At 44.6% G+C, this 19,006-nt stretch overlaps 1 protein-coding gene across 21 annotated transcripts in view; it reads left to right on the plus strand.

Moving 5' to 3' along the window:
- The first annotated feature begins 66 nt into the window (after window positions 1-66).
- epb41l3b (erythrocyte membrane protein band 4.1-like 3b) overlaps window positions 67-19,006 on the plus strand; it is a 108,472-nt gene continuing 89,532 nt past the window's right edge. For 7 of the 21 annotated variants that reach the window (XM_029726574.1, XM_029726579.1, XM_029726568.1 and 4 more), the window contains exon 1: window positions 8,746-8,899. The gene's annotated coding sequence lies outside the window, so the exon portion shown is untranslated. The other 14 variants (XM_029726580.1, XM_029726582.1, XM_029726581.1 and 11 more) reach the window with 8 other exon arrangements.

The following is a 19,006-nucleotide window of genomic DNA, read 5'->3' on the forward strand; positions in this document are numbered from 1 at the left end:
GAAGAATTTTTCAACTTCCCGAAACCCAAATCCCGGCCTGGTCTGTTTCGCAAGCGTTCCCGGAAATCTCGCGATGTTGCGCCTCTGGGTGTAAAAACTCTCTGGTCTGTAAAAACTTCCCACCGAAGTTGTGTAGAAAAACAATTGTACGGAGCTTCTCCCGAGCAGGGTCGCCTTGTCGGAAATCCTTCTCCTTAGGGACAGTTTTGTCACATCTGGGGGTCGTGAAAGGGTTTCTGAGAAGAACGCGAGTCAGGTAACGTGTTTTTAGTTTGAGTTAATTTGAGTTTGTTTCATGGGACAGAATCACATCTGGTAAAAGTGTATTTTGTTAGAAGGAGCGACAGTTTTGAAACGTGCTGATCTGACTGATTTGAACCAGATGTTTGTAGACCATAAGTTGACTTGTCAAAATGTGTTCTGTCCTTTTCATCTAGAGACTAAAAAAGCACGTTGTGATTCAGCACCAAAACGACATTTCGGAATAACCTAGTATCATGTTGAGAAACAAATATTGAGACTGCATATTTCACCACGTGTGAACGTTTTGAATATATATTTATGCCAAAATACAACTATAGTCTTCGGTTATTTGGTATATGAGAAAACGTGACCCTGCGATCGCCCTCTTGTCACAAGACACGTTTCTCTAAAAATATTATTCTTTCTGCTTTTTGTCTAAACTCTTCCCAAACCGACTGTCCATGCACTCAGTTTGACAATGAATGATCTAGGTTTTTATAGCAAAATCAAATACATTTTCTAACTAGTGCACATATTCAATACTGCGGTAGTGAACAGGCATACAATATACATGGTGATATACAGCGTGGGAAGTTATTAACAGAATGTTTTTGTCCTTCAACATGCTGGGACCTGTCTGTCTGCGACCTGTCTGTCTGGGACCTGTCTGTCTGCGACCTGTCTGTCTGTTACTGGTAACTGACATGGTGAGTACCACAGCAATAGACTCCATTGTTTTTTTTTTTGTTGTGTTTTTTTTTTTACAATACTCTTACATTTTCTCTTGCCCATAACATTGTTCTCTCAACAAATGAAGATACTGTATACACTCTATAATATATTTCTTCTTATCACCAGTTGAATTGAAACACTATGTTAAACATCCAAGATATTACACTGATGATTAAGGGAAAGATCCAAGATATTACACTGATGATTAAAGGAAAGATCCAAGATATTACACTGATGATTAAGGGAAAGATCCAAGATATTACACTGATGATTAAGGGAAAGATCCAAGATATTACACTGATGATTAAAGGAAAGATCCAAGATATTACACTGATGATTAAGGGAAAGATCCAAGATATTACACTGATGATTAAGGGAAAGATCCAAGATATTACACTGATGATTAAAGGAAAGATCCAAGATATTACACTGATGATTAAAGGAAAGATCCAAGATATTACACTGATGATTAAAGGAAAGATCCAAGATATTACACTGATGATTAAGGGAAAGACAGATCCAGGAACTAATCATACCAGGCACATTATTATCTTTGTAGGCAGAATAAATACTCTCGTATGGCATCTGATAAGCCAAGCCTGTCCTGACTGTTGACTGTGTGATTAGTGACATGTTGATATCAGCACTTTAAAAAAAAAAACTAAATTCCTCCACATTAGACCTTCCTGAATTCTCCTCCTTGTTTAAAGTGCTGATCAAGCGTAACTTGTTTTCCTGTACAGACACACACACACACACACACACACACACACACACACACACACAGACACGCTCATCTGACCGAGAACAGACATCTTCATGTTGGGGTTTAGGTTTGGAAAGGGGAAGTGTATTCTGTCTGTTCTCATGTGATGTTTTCTACTTGTTTCTGAAAAGTGTCTGAGGACTGAAGAAGTCACGTAAACTAAGTTGTTGACGGGTCGATATATTAAACAGTTATCGCTCTAATGTCGATGGTGCTGACCATATCTGCTGACTAATCCTATTGGTTGTGGTACAAACGTATGTGACTTATCATCATAATGGTTTTCAATTATGGATGTAGTTTTGATTTAAAAAATGAGACAGTATGTATGTTATTTTGTTGTCTCGTTCTTTTTCACTATGAGCAACGGTCAGTGGTTGAAAATGGGGTTTATGAACTAGAAATATAGAATAAAAAAAAAAGCTTCTGCCTCTTTTGACCGGTTAGATCTTAGGAACAGCGGAGGCTGTTGAGGGGAGGACGGCTCATGACAATGGCCGGAATGGAATGGTACCAAACACATGGTTTCCATCTGTTTTCATACCGTTTCCATTCACTTCACTCTAGCCGTTATGATGAGCCGTCCTCCCCTCAGCAGCCTCCGCTGTTTAGGCGATAGGAGCGGAGTAAAGTCCATGGAACGTTACGTTTATTGTTTTGCCAGTAATAGTTAACTTACTATTGAGACATACTGTAGTAGGGCCAACACTGAGAGATGAAACATGGTATTGAGACATACTGTAGTAGGGTCAACACTGAGAGATGAAACATGGTATTGAGACATACTGTAGTAGGGTCAACACTGAGAGATGAAACATGGTATTGAGACATACTGTAGTAGGGTCAACACTGAGAGATGAAACATGGTATTGAGACATACTGTAGTAGGGTTAACACTGAGAGATGAAACATGGTATTGAGACATAGTGTAGTAGGGTCAACACTGAGAGATGAAACATGGTATTGAGACATACTGTAGTAGGGTCAACACTGAGAGATGAAACATGGTATTGAGACATACTGTAGTAGGGTCAACACTGAGAGATGAAACATGGTATTGAGACATACTATAGTAGGGTTAACACTGAGAGATGAGACATACTGTAGTAGGGTCAACACTGAGAGATGAAACATGGTATTGAGACATACTATAGTAGGGTTAACACTGAGAGATGAGACATACTGTAGTAGGGTCAACACTGAGAGATGAAACATACTGTAGTAGGGTCAACACTGAGAGATGAAACATGGTATTAATAAGGTGTACTTTACTGTGTCTGTATGCTTGTGTTTACACAGGCAGCCTAGTTCTGAGATTTATACACTAATTGGCATTTTGACCAATCAGATGAGCTCTTTTGTCAGTAAAGATCCGAATTGGGCTACCTGTGTAAAAGCAGCCTATTTAGTTGAGGTATCTGAGGCATTTGAATCAATGACATTGTCATTTTAAGACTAATACTGACGCAACATCTTATTTGCTCAGGAGGCAAAGTCACTCTCCTGTCTTACACTTGAGAGCTATTTGGCAGGACTGTGTGTGTGTGTGAGAGAGAGAGACAGATTGGGGTTAAAGGTCAGTCACATGTGATAGCTGGTCTGTCTTTATCATGATGTAGCAATAAGCTGCACAAAGGTTGAAGAAATTCACCACACACACTCAGCATACCCTGACACGCTCAGCATACCCTGACACGCTCAGCATACCCTGACACGCTCAACATACCCTGACACGCTCAGCATACCCTGACACGCTCAGCATACCCTGACACGCTCAGCATACCCTGACACGCTCAGCATACCCTGACACGCTCAGCATACCCTGACACGCTCAGCATACCCTGACACGCTCAGCATACCCTGACACGCTCAGCATACCCTGACGCGCTCAGCATACCCTGAGGCACTCAGCATACCCTGATGACACTAAGCATACCCTGACGACACTAAGCATACCCTGACACAGTCAGCATACCCTGACACACTCAGCATACCCTGGCCCACTTGCTGGTAGAGAAAGAGGGAAGGAGACAGTGGTGTATTCCACCTGCAATCACATGACAGCTGAATAGAGCTGAATAGAGCTGAGCTGAATAGAGCTGAATAGAGCTGAGCTGAATAGAGCTGAATAGAGCTGAATAGAGCTGAGCTGAATAGAGCTGAATAGAGCTGAGCTGAGTAGAGCTGAGCTGAATAGTAGCTGAATAGTAGCTGAATAGTAGCTGAGTAGTGGCTGAATAGAGTAGAATAGAGGCTGAGTAGAGGTTAAGTAGAGGCTGAGTAGAGTAGAATAGTGGCTGAGTAGAGGCTGAATAGAGTAGAATAGAGGTTGAGCAGAGGCTGAATAGAGTAGAATAGAGGTTGAGCAGAGGCTGAATAGAGTAGAATAGAGGTTGAGCAGAGGCTGAATAGAGCTGAGTAGGTCGGTGTCGTCATCAGACTCGTGCCATCAGCAGAGAGACTTTTTCCCTCTCACCTTGCCCCAGTCCCTCCTTCTGCCAGGTGTGTACAGACTGTCCTTCCCTCCCTCCCAGTGTCAATGTGGTCTGATCTCTCACACACACGCGCGCGCGCACACACACACACACACACACACACACACACACACACACACACACACACAGAGAGAGAGAGTGTGGTCTGGGCAACACGTGAGCATTAGCTTTGCGTAGGCTAGCAAAAACTTCCTCGGTGTCGGTGAAGAGGGGTGAGATAACGGATACCGGCTCAATCTCGCCTGGGACAATGACGATAACCGTTATCTATCTCTTCAGTATGGCATGGACCTTGTTTTTACCTTGTAAAGCTATGGTGCTGAAGATGGTGGTTATCCATGGGTATTAATAGTGGAGTGGAGTGCTTAGGGTTGGCTTCTCTTTGAAGGCTCATTCAAGTGGGCCATGGTGACGTCCTCTGAAATGACTCCCTACCTACTCCCACAGGGCTCTGGTCAAAAGTAGTGCACTACATAGGGAAGAGGGTTCCATAGGGCCCTGGTCTAAAGTAGTGCACTATATAGGGAATAGGGTTCTATAGGGCCCTGGTCTAAAGTAGTGCACTATATAGGGAATAGGGTTATATAGGGCTCTGGTCTAAAGTAGTGCACTATATAGGGAATAGGGTTCCATTTCAGACCTTTGGTGACGTCCATCTCTCTTTTTAAATCTGTTTGAAAATGTTGTTGCTCTGAAGTGGTGAGACTGTGAAGCCCGGTCCTAGATCGGTCTGTGTTTCCTAACTCCTAGATCTGTTTGTGTTTCCTAATTCCTAGATCTGTTTGTGTTTCCTAACTCCTAGATCTGTTTGTGTTTCCTAACTCCTAGATCTGTTTGTGTTTCCTAACTCCTAGATCTGTTTGTGTTTCCTAACTCCTAGATCTGTTTGTGTTTCCTAACTCCTAGATCTGTTTGTGTTTCCTAACTCCTAAATCGATCGGTCTGTGTTTCCTAACTCCTAGATCGATCGGTCTGTGTTTCCTAACTCCTAGATCGATCGGTCTGTGTTTCCTAACTCCTAGATCGATCGGTCTGTGTTTCCTAATTCCTAGATCGATCGGTCTGTGTTTCCTAACTCCTAGATCGATCGGTCTGTGTTTCCTAACTCCTAGATCGATCGGTCTGTGTTTCCTAACTCCTAGATCGATCGGTCTGTGTTTCCTAACTCCTAGATCGATCGGTCTGTGTTTCCTAACTCCTAGATCGATCGGTCTGTGTTTCCTAACTCCTAGATCGATCGGTCTGTGTTTCCTAACTCCTAGATCGATCGGTCTGTGTTTCCTAACTCCTAGATCGATCGGTCTGTGTTTCCTAACTCCTAGATCGATCGGTCTGTGTTTCCTAACTCCTAGATCGATCGGTCTGTGTTTCCTAACTCCTAGATCGATCGGTCTGTGTTTCCTAACTCCTAGATCGATCGGTCTGTGTTTCCTAACTCCTAGATCGGTCGGTCTGTGTTTCCTAACTCCTAGATCGGTCGGTCTGTGTTTCCTAACTCCTAGATCGGTCGGTCTGTGTTTCCTAACTCCTAGATCGGTCGGTCTGTGTTTCCTAACTCCTAGATCGGTCGGTCTGTGTTTCCTAACTCCAAGATCGGTCAGTCTGTGTTTCTTAACTCCAAGATCGATCGGTCTGTGTTTCCTAACTCCTAGATCGGTCTGTGTTTCCTAACTCCTAGATCGGTCGGTCTGTGTTGTCTATCCCTGCCAACTCTTGTGGTCACACAAACAATAGGACCATAAGAGTTGACAAGGCGGAACAAACAGATCTGGGACCAGGCTAAACATTTTAAATTATTGTATTGTATAATTTGTTAATAGCCATGCTTTCAATCCATAACTACCAATATTCCCACTGGAAGATCCCTGATGTACTTAGCTTCGATCTAATACAGTGGGTGTTGTGGTTTCTGTACCTTTAACATGAAAGCATGAGTAATTCAGAATGTGAGCTGAGGACAGTGGGATGTAGGGAAGGGAAGGGGAATTGTCACAAATGGCAATCTGTTCGGGCACTACGCAAGTCGTTGAGAGCTGACCAATCAGAGGAGGGTACAGCTGACCACTCCCACAACCAGAGTCCTACGGTTATGAGCAGCACATGGAGCTACAGTCACAATCGTCACTTATCCCACTGCTTTGCACACACACACACACACACACACATTTCAAAGGTTAGGGTTACTCACTGCATTTATGAGGCACTATGCTTCTACTGGAAGATAAGCGCTTGCGGCATACATGTGCAAGGCCAGGCAGTTCACCGTGAAGAAGACGGGTCTACTCGAGGAGGAGGAGGAGGAGGAGGAGGAGGAGGAGGAGGAGGAGGATTGGGTCACAGTGGGCCCAGTCATCATATCCTAAATCAGTGGGACTGAGGGCCCACGAGGAGTCTAACTGTATAGATATCAGAACAGAACATCAACAGTCAAAGGAACATGTTGGCGACATAGAGGTGCAAGGTCATGCCGTTTTACTAATAAGGAGACAGGCTGTCCGACCATCCTCTGGTGAACTCTGTTAGCATGTTGAAAAGTACCTTAGAGGGAAGACATTGGATGATACTGAGGAAACAAAGAACCCTTTCAGGCTAAATGAATCATGTCCAATTCAATTAAGGGAGCCAGATCTTTTTAACACCACTTAAGTGCATTTGTTAGGGAGGGGGGGGGAAACCCCCAGGGAGCACAGAACAGAGTCCAGTCCAGACATCACGTGTTGGTGTGATGTTTCCTCATAGAGTGCCTGTAGTGTATTTCAGGCTAATATACTGCTAACTTGCATCTTAAGCTGTTGTTAGCCTCTTGACCAACCAGGCTGTTACTTTAAAACATCTATTGTTCTCACAGACTTATCTAGCAAAATATATATATTTCTTTAACTAGTCAAGTCAGTTAAGAACAAATTCTTATTTTCAATGACGGCCTAGTGGGTTAACTGCCTTGTTCAGGGATAGAATGACAGATGTTTACCTTGTCAGCTCGTGGATTCGATCTTGCAACCTCTGGGTTACTAGTCCAAACGCTCTAACCACTAGGCCACCCTGCCACCCCAAATGAATGAGGAATGCTTTCCAACAGTCTTGAAGGAGTTTCTACATATGCTGAGCACTTGTTGGCTGCTTTTCCTTCACTCTGCAGTCCAACTCATCCCAAAACATCTCAATTGGGTTGAGGTCAGGTGATTGTGGAGGCCAGGTCATCTGATGCAGCACTCCATCACTCTCCTTCACTCGCCTCTGGAATCAGTTCAATTGCCCTGGGCGGTACGAACAAAGGATCCACTTCAGGACAACATTTTAAGACTTTTTTTTGGTTACTACCCGATTCCATATGTGTTATTTCATAGTTTTGATGTCTTCACTATTATTCTACAAATGTAGAAAATAGTCAAATTAAGAAAAACCCTGGAATGAGTAGGTGTTATTAAACCTTTGACCGGTAGTGTATATATAAATTCAATACATGTAATTGTTTTCCTTGAATCATTTCATTTAAATACTGTAGAATTCCATTCATTCCTATGGTGTACTGCTCCTTCTGGGTAGTAACAATAATGGCTGACCGATGGCTTTCGAAGCCTCTCATTGGCCAATACATAGCATCAACAATCCATGGTTTATATCATTGAGACTAACCTCCAGTTAGAGGTTTCACGGGTCCACCCGAATACCTGAGAACTGACCCGGGACCCGAGCGGGGCCTGACCTTTTCCTCGAGGTCAGGTCTGTAAGATAGTCATTCGGTGTTGTGTCTATGTAACTTTAACTGATAGACCAGAGTGGACCTGAACACGGCTCTGCATAGCCTACAGCATATTTATGTTACACTAATAAAGTGAATATATTGACTTATAGAAGGCCTAGCCAACATTTTTTAAAGACTTTCGTCTTCCCTGTGGCTCAGTTGGTAGAGCATGGTGTGTGCAACGGCAGGGTTGTGGGTTCGATTCCCACGGGGGGCCAGTACAAAAAAAAAATGCAGGAAATGAAATGTATGCATTCACTACTGTAAGTCGCTCTGGATAAGAGTGTCTGCTAACTGACTAAAACGTAAATGTTAACCGCAAGAGCAACTTGGCTGATAAACATATCATTATTTTTGTCACTCTGGTCCAATTGGACCTGGTCTAGGTCTGGTTGTCATTTGGTCCTTGTGGGTTCGGGTCTAGTTGTCCTCGGGTCCTGCTCAGGTTCAAAAAGCTCTTCTCGGCTTTTTGGACTTGAGAAAGATCTCTAACCCCAATCAATAGTAGAGAAATACAAACTGATCTTAGATCAGGGACCACTACTCCCAAAATATCACCTAGTCCTTGCCATTCGGGTTCCTTGGGACGTCCAACTCTCTCGTCACCCTATTGAAGTTGAAATTTAAAACGGTAAAGGTTAGAGTTTAGAGTAGGGACGTCCCACGTATCCCTGATAGCACTGAGTATCACACGCAGAATCCCAAACTGAGCTGAGTTTCTGATAGGCGAGTCTGACGGGCGAGTCTGATAGGCTGCTATAGTGGAGGATCCGGAAGGAAGGCTCGACCACGGATCTACTCTGCGCAATACCGAACTGACACACACAGAGAGAGAGCATTACCATATTATTATTATTTATTTATCGGATACAGTTTCTATTCTATTGTCGTTAAACCGATTGGAAGACGTGTTGTCTGGTATGTGAATATTTAATTTATTTTTAACGTGTAAAGGCGATGTTTTGCTGATTTCTCTCCCCGACCATTATAACTAGCGGTATATTAAAGCTGACTTCGTTTTCTGTTTTGCATTACCAGCCATGGGGCATATTCAATATGTTTATTCCGTGTTTTTGTCATAACCTTTTTCCTGACACGTCTGTCTGTGTTTTTTTTTATATTGTAACGTTTCTCTAAAATGATGTCGGCAGTCTGCCGGACTAGTATCATTGTATTGACGAAGCAAATAGCTGTGTTTCTGTGCTTTATGTTGACGTTAGGAAAAGCCTGCACTCATCAAACAGTATAACCTAGTCTGATACTTCATCACATCATTTTACTGACAACAACAAACAAACAACATGTTTTGCGAACGCTGGCAGGGAGAACATATGGTTTTGAGTCAATGTGATTCATCATGGATGTCAACTCCCTAAGACGTCGGGTCAGCTACAGCCTGACTTCTGATTGAATCTCTTTCCATCCAACAGTATGTTTTATATACGGTTCGATAAGAAAACCTTTCTGCACCGTCATGTGTTTTTATTTCCAATCTATTTCACTGTTATTGATCTGCAATGCGACGGGAGTGGTTTCCAATGTCGAATATGTGTTGTCCGCTACGTCGGTATCATGGCACCATATTCTCTACACGGTATGGTCGCAGTCTGACTTGACACTTTCTCCCTCCACCCCATTACAACATGCAGAGCTAAGCAATGCTAAGATGCTGTTTTTATGTTGTTACCAATGCTTTGCTACGAAGGCGTTGTCAGTATGTTTTCCATTCAATGTTGTTATCTGAAAGAAGGAGGCATCCTGTATTCTGACCCGTATTGCTGTAGGGTTTGGATGGAAGAGGAGGTACCTCTCTCCCCCCACGGTATTACTGTCTGCAGGTATAAGAGCGACCTCATGCTTATTACTCCTGATGGTGATCCGTGTAGCGGTTTATTAAATCAGCCACAGTACAGGCTAATTCTGTCATAATATCAGATGTGATAATCATGGTACGTTTTGAAGTGTACAAGACCTTATTATTAAGTAGCGTAATACGTTGCTGGTGTAGTAGTTAGTCGGAGAACCCATCTAGAGCGCCAGTAAATACATCCTGTTACACTGAAGGGAACAAGACCTAAAGTAGAAGAGAGTACAGTAACGATATGTCGCTGGTACAGGCTAGTCATTTTTTTTCTCAACATTTTAGTCATTTTAGCAGACGCTCTTATCCAGAGCAACTTACAGTAGTGAATATATACATTTCATTTCAAGCATTTTTTTTTTTTTTTTTTTTTTTTGTACTGGCCCCCCATGGGAATCGAACCCACAACCCTGGTGCTGCAAACACCATGCTCTACCAACTGAGCCACAGGGAAGTCAAGAGAGATATAGATACAACACAGAAGTGAACAAACCTTGCAATGGTCTGCAGTATTATGTTATAGCCTACTGTATCTCACTGGTATAGTACATGTAGTAGGACCCCTTTGGAAGTACAATATACAGTACAATATACAGTAGGCCTAATATTTAATGAAGGTCTGAAATACCATAATATCTCCCTGGTATAGTAGTCAGACATTACATGTGATTTTTAGAGATTAGCGTTCTAGTTAATCCCATCAAGAGGTTTAGTCCATCTGTACTCTATTAAATCTAGTAATCCACATCTCAGCCTCACCAAGCAGAAAATGAACAGCACCTTGTTGGTTAGTTGTGTTTTCACAATCTTTGACATTTTTAAAGTACTCATGGAGTTGTATATTTCTGGTGAATTGTCATCTGTTTTGAGAAAGAAACTAAACGCATTTTACTGTCGTTTTGTTCATAGAATTCTTGATCTATTTTGTGGAGAAGAAGTCAACAAGATGACTTGGAAGTTTCAGAGGTGGAAAGTAGAGGTCGACCGATTATGATTTTTCAACGCCGATACCGATTATTGGAGGACCAAAAAAGGCGCTACCGATTTATTCGGCCGATTTTATTAATTTTTTATTTGTAATAATGACAATTACAACAATACTGAATTAACACTTATTTTAATATAATACATAAAAAAAATCAATTTAGCCTCAAATAAATAATGAAACATGTTCAATTTTGTTTAAATAATTATAACATAACACACAGAAATACGAGCCATAGGTCATTAAAATGGTCGAATCCGGAAACTATCATTTTGAAAACAAAACGTTTATTCTTTCAGTGAAATACGGAACCGTTCCGTATTTTATCTAACGGGTGGCATCCCTAAGTCTAAATATTGCTGTTACATTGTACAACCTTCAATGTTATGTCATAATTATGTACAATTCTGGCAAATTAATTACGGCCTTTGTTAGGAATCAATGGACTTCACACTGTTCGCAATGAGCCAGGCGGCCCAAACTGCTGCATATACCCTGACTGCTTGCACGGAACGCTAGAGAAGTGACACAACTCCCCTAGTTAAAAGAAATTCATGTTAGCAGGCAATATTAACTAAATATGCAGGTTTAAAAATATATACTTGTGTATTGATTTTAAAGAAAGGCATTGATGTTTATGGTTAGGTACATTGGTGCAATGACAGTGCTTTTTTCGCAAATGCGCTTGTTAAATCATCACTCGTTTGTCGAAGTAGGCTGTGATTCAATGAGAAATTAACAGGCACCGCATCGATTATATGCAACGCAGGACACGTTAGATAAACTAGTAATATCATCAACCATGTGTAGTTAACTAGTGATTATGTTAAGATTGATTGTTTTTTATAAGATAAGTTTAATGCTAGCTAGCAACTTACCTTGGCCTCTTGCTGCCCTCGCGTAACAGGCAGTCAGCCTGCCATGCAGGCTCCTCGTGGAGTGCAATGTAAGGCAGGTGGTTAGAGCGTTGGACTAGTAACCGGAAGGGTGCAAAAACGAATCCCCGAGCTCACAAGGTAAAAATCGGTCGTTCTGCCCCTGAACAAGGCAGTTAACCCACTGTTCCTAGGCCGTCATTGAAAATAAGAATTTGTTCTTAACTGACTTGCCTAGTTAAATAAAGGTGTATAAAAAAATAAATAAAAGATCAGCAAATCGGTGTCCAAAAATACCGATTACTGATTGTTATGAAAACTTGAAATCGGCCCTAATTAATCGGCCATTCCGATTTAATCGGTCGACCTCTAGTGGAAAGTCAGATTGTGTTTGGAATTTAGGCCTACTTCTCATCATGTTTTAGTATTGCTGGGATATCATATCCCACAGCCAGTATTATGGCTCTTCCTTAGGGATATCATATCCCACAGCCAGCATCTAGCTTCCAGCCAGTCATAGTGTTGGGTGCTGTCTGTGTCGTGCCTCCAGCCAGTCATAGTGTCTGTGTCCTGCCTGCAGCCAGTCATAGTGTCTGTGTCCTGTCTCCAGCCAGTCATAGTGTCTGTGTCCTGCCTCCAGCCAGTCATAGTGTCCGTGTCCTGCCTCCAGCCAGTCATAGTGTTGGGTGCTGCCTGTGGCCTGCCTCCAGCCAGTCATAGTGTCTGTGTCCTGCCTCCAGCCAGTCATAGTGTCTGTGTCCTGCCTCCAGCCAGTCATAGTGTTGGGTGCTGTCTGTGTCGTGCCTCCAGCCAGTCATAGTGTCTGTGTCCTGCCTGCAGCCAGTCATAGTGTCTGTGTCCTGCCTCCAGCCAGTCATAGTGTCTGTGTCCTGCCTGCAGCCAGTCATAATGTCTGTGTCCTGCCTCCAGCCAGTCATAGTGTCTGTGTCCTGCCTCCAGCCAGTCATAGTGTCTGTGTCCTGCCTCCAGCCAGTCATAGTGTTGGGTGCTGTCTGTGTCCTGTCTCCAGCCAGTCATAGTGTCTGTGTCCTGCCTCCAGCCAGTCATAGTGTCCGTGTCCTGCCTCCAGCCAGTCATAGTGTTGGGTGCTGCCTGTGGCCTGCCTCCAGCCAGTCATAGTGTCTGTGTCCTGCCTCCAGCCAGTCATAGTGTCTGTGTCCTGCCTCCAGCCAGTCATAGTGTTGGGTGCTGTCTGTGTCCTGCCTCCAGCCAGTCATAGTGTCTGTGTCCTGCCTCCAGCCAGTCATAGTGTCTGTGTCCTGCCTGCAGCCAGTCATAATGTCTGTGTCCAGCCTCCAGCCAGTCATAGTGTCTGTGTCCTGCCTCCAGCCAGTCATAGTGTCTGTGTCCTGCCTCCAGCCAGTCATAGTGTTGGGTGCTGTCTGTGTCCTGCCTCTAGCCAGTCATAGTGTCTGTGTCCTGCCTCCAGCCAGTCATAGTGTCTGTGTCCTGCCTCCAGCCAGTCATAGTGTCTGTGTCCTGTCTCCAGCCAGTCATAGTGTCTGTGTCCTGCCTCCAGCCAGTCATAGTGTCTGTGTCCTGCCTCCAGCCAGTCATAGTGTTGGGTGCTGTCTGTGTCCTGCCTCCAGCCAGTCATAGTGTCTGTGTCCTGCCTGCAGCCAGTCATAGTGTCTGTGTCCTGCCTCCAGCCAGTCATAGTGCCTGTGTCCTGCCTCCAGCCAGTCTTAGTGTCTGTGTCCAGCATCCAGTCAGTCATAGTGTCTGTGTCCTGCCTCCAGCCAGTCATAGTGTCCGTTTCCTGCCTCCAGCCAGTCATAGTGTTGGGTGCTGTCTGTGTCCTGCCTCCAGCCAGTCATAGTGTCTGTGTCCTGCCTCCAGCCAGTCATAGTGTCTGTGTCCTGCCTCCAGCCAGTCATAGTGTCTGTGTCCTGCCTCCAGCCTGTCATAGTGTCTGTGTCCTGCCTCCAGCCAGTCATAGTGTCTGTGTCCTGCCTGCAGCCAGTCATAGTGTCTGTGTCCTGCCTCCAGCCAGTCATAGTGTCTGTGTCCTGCCTCCAGCCAGTCATAGTGTCCGTGTCCTGCCTCCAGCCAGTCATAGTGTTGGGTGCTGTCTGTGTCCTGCCTCCAGCCAGTCATAGTGTCTGTGTCCTGCCTCCAGCCAGTCATAGTGTTGGGTGCTGTCTGTGTCCTGCCTCCAGCCAGTCATAGTGTTGGGTGCTGTCTGTGTCCTGCCTCCAGTAAGTCATAGTGTCTGTGTCCTGCCTCCAGCCAGTCATAGTGTCTGTGTCCTGCCTCCAGCCAGTCATAGCGTCTGTGTCCTGCCTCCAGCCAGTCATAGTGTCTGTGTCCTGCCTCCAGCCAGTCATAGTGTCTGTGTCCAGCCTCCAGCCAGTCATAGTGTTGGGTGCTGTCTGTGTCCTGCCTCCAGCCAGTCATAGTGTCTGTGTCCTGCCTCCAGCCAGTCATAGTGTCTGTGTCCTGCCTCCAGCCAGTCATAGTGTCTGTGTCCTGCCTCCAGCCAGTCATAGTGGCTGTGTCCTGCCTCCAGCCAGTCATAGTGTCTGTGTCCTGCCTCCAGCCAGTCATAGTGTCTGTGTCCTGCCTCCAGCCAGTCATAGTGTCTGTGTCCTGCCTCCAGCCAGTCATAGTGTCTGTGTCCTGCCTCCAGCCTGTCATAGTGTCTGTGTCCTGCCTCCAGCCAGTCATAGTGTCTGTGTCCAGCCTCCAGCCAGTCATAGTGTCTGGGAGGGATGCGAGGGGTGGAGAGAGGGATGAGAGTGGTGGAGAGAGGGATGAGAGGGGTGGAGAGAGGGATGAGAGGGGTGGAGAGAGGGATGAGAGGGGTGGAGGGATGCGAGGGGTGGAGAGAGGGGTGGAGAAGAGGGTTGAGAGGGGTGGAGGGAGGGATGAGAGGGGTGGAGGGATGCGAGGGGTGGAGAGGGGGTGGAGAGAGGGATGAGAGGGGTGGAGGGAGGGATGAGAGGGGTGGAGGGATGCGAGGGGTGGAGAGGGGGTGGAGAGAGGGATGAGAGGGTGGAGGGAGGGATGAGAGGGGTGGAGAGAGGGATGAGAGTGGTGGAGAGAGGGATGAGAGGGGTGGAGAGAGGGATGAGAGGGGTGGAGAGAGGGATGAGAGGGGTGGAGGGAGGGATGAGAGGGGTGGAGAAGAGGGATGAGAGGGGTGGAGAAGAGGGATGAGAGGGGTGGAGAGAGGGATGAGAGGGGTGGAGAAGAGAGACATGGGGTCCAGCTGTGGATCTGTAGTTCTGGGTAACAGAGCACACACAGGAGCACAGATGGCATGTCATCCTGACTGTGTGCAGCAGACCCCTGTCCAACGGTGTGCGTTACAAAGCAATTACAAATCAACATTCAATTCCTCCTAGAACACTTTGTACAGAATGCCATGCTAGCTACAGTATGTGATGTCTTGGGTTCTGCTAGTTATTATGTACAGGGCCTTCAGAAAGGATTCATACCCCTGGACTTTTTCCACATGTTGTTGTGTTACAGTCTGAATTCAACATGGATTAAATGTAGATTTTGTTGTCACTGGCCTACACACAATACCACATAATGTCAAAGTGGAATAATGCAACAGATCAATTTTTTTTTATGTTTTACAAATTAATTACAAATGGAAAAACAAGAAATGTCTTGAGTCAAGTATTCAAATTATTTGTTATGGAAAGCCTAAATAAGTTCAGGAGTAAAAATGTGCTTAACAAGTCACATAATAAGTTACATGGACTCACTCTGTGTGCAATAGTAGTGTTTAACATGATTTCTGAATGACTACCTCATCTCTGTACCCCACACATGATTATCTGTAAGGTCAGTGAATTTCAAACAGATTCAACCACAAAGTCCAGGGAGGTTTTCCAAATGCCTCGCAAAGAAGGTTACCTATTGGTAGACGGGTAAACAATGTTGTAGTTACTCCACAATACTAACCTAATTGACAGAGGAAAACGAAGGAAAACCGTTTTCAGGTCTTGCCATAGATTTTCAAGTTGATTTAAGTGAAAACTGTAACTCGGCCACTCGGGAACGTCCACTGTCTTCTTGGGGAGCAACTCCAGTGTAGATTTGGTACGTCATCTCCCAGTGTCTGGTAGAAAGCAGACTGAACCAGGTTTTCCTCTTGGATTTTGCCTGAGCTTAGCGCCATTCTGCTTCTTTTTTTATCCTGAAAAACTCCCCCAGTCCTTAACGATTACAAGCATACCCATAACATGATGCAGCCACCACTATGCTTGAAAATATGGAGAGTGGGTAGCGTCCTCTGGTTGTTTTATACTGTTCAATCGAACTTCAATCAGAATGGAGAAAGCCTCATTTAAAACCACTTAGAATGTATCTTAAGCCACCCTAGGGTTATGCACAACCGATAAAGCAAATATCAAACTTTTTTATTTTTCAAAAACATCAAATACTCTCAATGTGAAAAATATTGTGATATGATATTTTGGTGATATCACCCAGCCCTAATTTAGGATCAATTTAAAGGATCTGGTAATCTTAATGCATCCTGAATCACTCCCAGTCCATCTCTAGCCTTAATAAACACATGTTCTGGAGTCACTCCCAGTCCATCTCTAGCCTTAATAAACACATGTTCTGGAGTCACTCCCAGTCCATCTCTAGCCCTGTAAACACATGTTCTGAAGTCACTCCCAGTCCATCTCTAGCCTTAATAAACACATGTTCTGGAGTCACTCCCAGTCCATCTCTAGCCTTAATAAACACATGTTCTGGAGTCACTCCCAGTCCATCTCTAGCCTTAATAAACACATGTTCTGGAGTCACTCCCAGTCCATCTCTAGCCTTAATAAACACATGTTCTGGAGTCACTCCCAGTCCATCTCTAGCCCTGTAAACACATGTTCTGGAGTCACTCCCAGTCCATCTCTAGCCTTAATAAACACATGTTCTGGAGTCACTCCCAGTCCATCTCTAGCCTTAATAAACACATGTTCTGGAGTCACTCCCAGTCCATCTCTAGCCCTGTAAACACATGTTCTGCAGTCACTCCCAGTCCATCTCTAGCCTTAATAAACACATGTTCTGGAGTCACTCCCAGTCCATCTCTAGCCTTAATAAACACATGTTCTGGAGTCACTCCCAGTCCATCTCTAGCCTTAATAAACACATGTTCTGGAGTCACTCCCAGTCCATCTCTAGCCCTGTAAACACATGTTCTGGAGTCACTCCCAGTCCATCTCTAGCCTTAATAAACACATGTTCTGAAGTCACTCCCAGTCCATCTCTAGCCTTAATAAACACATGTTCTGGAGTCACTCCCAGTCCATCTCTAGCCTTAATAAACACATGTTCTGGAGTCACTCCCAGTCCATCTCTAGCCTTAATAAACACATGTTCTGGAGTCACTCCCAGTCCATCTCTAGCCTTAATAAACACATGTTCTGGAGTCACTCCCAGTCCATCTCTAGCCCTGTAAACACATGTTCTGGGTCACTCCCAGTCCATCTCTAGCCTTAATAAACACATGTTCTGGAGTCACTCCCAGTCCATCTCTAGCCTTAATAAACACATGTTCTGGAGTCACTCCCAGTCCATCTCTAGCCTTAATAAACACATGTTCTGGAGTCACTCCCAGTCCATCTCTAGCCCTGTAAACACATGTTCTGCAGTCACTCCCAGTCCATCTCTAGCCTTAATAAACACATGTTCTGCAGTCACTCCCAGTCCATCTCTAGCCTTAATAAACACATGTTCTGGAGTCACTCCCAGTCCATCTCTAGCCTTAATAAACACATGTTCTGGAGTCACTCCCAGTCCATCTCTAGCCTTAATAAACACATGTTCTGGAGTCACTCCCAGTCCATCTCTAGCCCTGTAAACACATGTTCTGGAGTCACTCCCAGTCCATCTCTAGCCTTAATAAACACATGTTCTGGAGTCACTCCCAGTCCATCTCTAGCCTTAATAAACACATGTTCTGGAGTCACTCCCAGTCCATCTCTAGCCCTGTAAACACATGTTCTGCAGTCACTCCCAGTCCATCTCTAGCCTTAATAAACACATGTTCTGGAGTCACTCCCAGTCCATCTCTAGCCTTAATAAACACATGTTCTGGAGTCACTCCCAGTCCATCTCTAGCCTTAATAAACACATGTTCTGGAGTCACTCCCAGTCCATCTCTAGCCCTGTAAACACATGTTCTGGAGTCACTCCCAGTCCATCTCTAGCCCTGTAAACACATGTTCTGGAGTCACTCCCAGTCCATCTCTAGCCTTAATAAACACATGTTCTGGAGTCACTCCCAGTCCATCTCTAGCCTTAATAAACACATGTTAAGGAGTCACTCCCAGTCCATCTCTAGCCCTGTAAACACATGTTCTGGAGTCACTCCCAGTCCATCTCTAGCCTTAATAAACACATGTTCTGGAGTCACTCCCAGTCCATCTCTAGCCTTAATAAACACATGTTCTGGAGTCACTCCCAGTCCATCTCTAGCCTTAATAAACACATGTTCTGGAGTCACTCCCAGTCCATCTCTAGCCCTGTAAACACATGTTTTGGAGTCACTCCCAGTCCATCTCTAGCCCTGTAAACACATGTTCTGGAGTCACTCCCAGTCCATCTCTAGCCTTAATAAACACATGTTCTGGAGTCACTCCCAGTCCATCTCTAGCCTTAATAAACACATGTTAAGGAGTCACTCCCAGTCCATCTCTAGCCCTGTAAACACATGTTCTGGAGTCACTCCCAGTCCATCTCTAGCCTTAATAAACACATGTTCTGGAGTCACTCCCAGTCCATCTCTAGCCTTAATAAACACATGTTCTGGAGTCACTCCCAGTCCATCTCTAGCCCTGTAAACACATGTTCTGGAGTCACTCCCAGTCCATCTCTAGCCCTGTAAACACATGTTCTGAAGTCACTCCCAGTCCATCTCTAGCCTTAATAAACACATGTTCTGAAGTCACTCCCAGTCCATCTCTAGCCTTAATAAACACATGTTCTGGAGTCACTCCCAGTCCATCTCTAGCCTTAATAAACACATGTTCTGGAGTCACTCCCAGTCCATCTCTAGCCTTAATAAACACATGTTCTGGAGTCACTCCCAGTCCATCTCTAGCCTTAATAAACACATGTTCTGGAGTCACTCCCAGTCCATCTCTAGCCCTGTAAACACATGTTCTGGAGTCACTCCCAGTCCATCTCTAGCCTTAATAAACACATGTTCTGGAGTCACTCCCAGTCCATCTCTAGCCTTAATAAACACATGTTCTGGGTCACTCCCAGTCCATCTCTAGCCTTAATAAACACATGTTCTGGAGTCACTCCCAGTCCAT

Source organism: Salmo trutta, chromosome 31 (assembly GCF_901001165.1).
Source record: "Salmo trutta chromosome 31, fSalTru1.1, whole genome shotgun sequence".
Taxonomy (NCBI): Eukaryota; Metazoa; Chordata; class Actinopteri; order Salmoniformes; family Salmonidae; genus Salmo; species Salmo trutta.